We start from the raw sequence: 3,007 nt of genomic DNA, 5'->3' as shown, positions 1-3,007 counted from the left end.
ATGTATGTGGTATCAAGGAATTGAACTTGGATCTTTGTGCATAGTAGACAAGCACTCTACTACTAGGCCATTCTCCTGGCCCCCAACTCAGTTATAATTTTATGAGTACTTTTTAATCTCTCTCCTCATTAGTTGTGAAAGCTTTCATCAAGCCTTTTCTCATTTCAGTATTTTATTGAAATATAGAATATCACTATTTTGAAAAATAGTATTTAAAATTTTAATATACAGTGATAATTACTTGCATGTGTAACAAAAGAATAATAAAACAAATTAAAATCTACACTTAAAAAGTATCATTGTGCTTTTAAATCTGCATACTTCTTTTTGTTCATGTTTGCTAAAAGCTAAGATTCAACATCTTTTTAAACTAAATTTAAGGTTTTATTTGTCCTGACTTTAGCACATTTTCTTTGGTATAACTGAATGCTCGAGGCTGGATAATTTATAAGTAAAATAAGTTTGGGCTCATAGGGTGGACATGAGAAATTTCATGGCTGATCACCTACACATATCTACTTATACAAAAAAGAGAGATTTATTTCTACTCATGGTTCTTGTGGTTGACAAGTCTAAGGACACAATAGTTGTAGCATCTTTTTTTTGTTTCTTTAATTTAAATAATTTATTAATATTGATTTTTGCATCATATTTCAAATGACTTGGTTAACAAGCAAGTATTCAAGAAGGCACTCTCTATATACAATCGCTGGCTCTTCGATTTTAGCTGAGGGTTTGTATGGCATAGATACATATTAATCTATGTAATAAAATATTATGTCCATAAAGACATAATTTTTTTTTAAATTTTCTGTCATTTATTAGTTTCCCATCAGGTAATTCTATCGCTTCAAGATCTTCCCCTTTCAAAATTAAGACCAAAAAAAAAAAAAAAAAAAAACAACGAAAGCTTAGAACTGGATCACTTGGCCCTTTCGCTTCTTGTCTCCTCCCAGTTCAAAATGCTTGCATCTCTTGATGGCCAGCATCCTCTTGCATCTGCAGTTTGGCTCAACACATTCAAGTCTCAGCAAGATCTTCTTGGTGGGTTTGGCCTTCTTTCGGAATATTGGCTTGGTCTGCCCTCCGTAGCCGCTCTGCTTCCGATCATAGTGCCTCTTCCCCTGGGAAGGGGACCTTTGCCCTTCTTGTACTGGGTCACCTTGTGAGGCTGATGCTTGCCACACTTGTTACAAAAAGTCCTTCTGGTTTTAGGTACATTGACCATCTTTGCAGCAGAGCCGTCGGAGCTCCGAAGAGCACGACACGCTCTTCTTGCAGCTCTGAGGAAAAGGGTAAATTTTTATATCTATGTAGTTGTGCTTATATTTCCAATACCATGTCCATAGCATTGGGTATGCAAATATTGAGTCATTGCTCTTGTACTGTTTGGATTTTGAGGGATTCACAATGTGGCAGAAGATGGCAAGGAAAGCAAGCTCATGCCAGGAAGAAAATGCAAACAATGGTCTTATTTTTAACCTATCTCCTTTCTAGAGATTAAGCCTACTTCCATGTCAAAGATTCAAAGATTCATTTAAATCTTTCTCCCAAACCACCAAATTGATCACCAAATTTCAGTATCATTTTCAGATTGTAGAGATCACCTAAGCATCACTTTAGAGTTAAAGGAACCTAACTCAAAAGTTAAAATATAGGTTTATGTAATCACAGAACCCTTTTTAATCTTTGTCAAATCAAATAAAATAGCAATCCCCTGAATATGTTATTGTTTAGCCTATGGTTAACAAAATCAAAGAAAAGTAAAGCAAACAAAATGTACTAAAAACTGAACCCAGCAAAACCTATCCACTCAACAAGAGGGAAAACAACATCGTGTTTTCCAGCAAAATATGTAGCTAATTTTGGACAACATACTGAAGATATGTACATTAGTTCTAAGATTAGTTTTAAAATTAGTACATTAGTTTCATGTACATTATTTCTAAAAAGAGAAACCTCCAAAAATTGTGAAAATATATACCCAATTTATCCAGTGACAGAGAATGCAATATAGAATTTATATAAATGATCATTTTGGGGGTATTATATATGACAAATACCATATTTCTTATTTCTTCCTTCTCTTTTGGAGAAGTTAGTAAATTATTCTCTTAAAATTCTGGCTCCCACTCAGAATTAATACTAATCAAAAATTAATCCATAAGCAATTAAAGACAAATCATTCTCTTTTGTGAATCAAGCATATATATTTTGTTTTGTTTTCCTAGTTCTGGGCCTTGAAATCAGGGCCTGGGCATTGTCCTTGGACTTTCTCAAGGCTAAGAGCATTACTACTTGAGCTACAAACAGCACCACTTCTGGCTCTTTTATTTTTTTCTTACTTATGTGATAGCGAGGAATCAAACCTAGGTCTTCATGCATGCTAGTCAAGCACTCTACCACTAGGTCAAACTCCTGGCCCTGTTTTCTAAATTTTTTATATTCCTATAAGCCACAATCACATGAACTTAAGAAATAAGAGCAATCAAAAATTAGTAGTATGTAAATCAACCTATGTGATACATCTTCATAAACTAATTACACCATATATGTATCCAGGTGTTAATACCTTACCAAAATATATCAATAAATACTTTATCTGTATCACCAGGAATTGTAACTGGATATATTTCCTGCTATTAATGTATTCCAAGTATTAGCAATCTTGAATTTTATATAAAGCTAACATAGATTATCAACAAACCTTATTTTACTATGTGCAACAAAATTAACATACTGATTTTCTCAAAGGAAAGCATCATATGTTTATACAGCACTATGTAGGGATTGAAAAAAAATGTAAGTTTTAAATCTTAGTTGATAAAAATTTCTTAGATCTCATTCTATAGATTGGTGCTCTTCTGGATAAACTCATAGTAAGTTTGAGTATTTGGAAAAATATCAACTGAATTAGGACATACATATGGAAAATTTGATCTTGTAAACAATCCATATTTAAAATGATGAACATTGCCTGATTGCCAATCTGCTAGTGGGATTTATA

General features: G+C 33.0%; 1 pseudogene; it reads right to left on the bottom strand.

The window, feature by feature from the left end:
- Positions 1-795: 795 nt before the first annotated feature.
- LOC150056895 (large ribosomal subunit protein eL42-like) lies at positions 796-1,266 on the bottom strand (annotated as a pseudogene).
- Between the last annotated feature and the right edge of the window lie 1,741 nt (positions 1,267-3,007).

This window comes from Megascapheus bottae, chromosome 11 (genome assembly GCF_031878675.1).
Source record: "Megascapheus bottae isolate mThoBot1 chromosome 11, mThoBot2.hap1, whole genome shotgun sequence".
NCBI classification, from domain to species: domain Eukaryota; kingdom Metazoa; phylum Chordata; class Mammalia; order Rodentia; family Geomyidae; genus Megascapheus; species Megascapheus bottae.
This window is presented reverse-complemented; position numbering and strand designations above follow the sequence as displayed.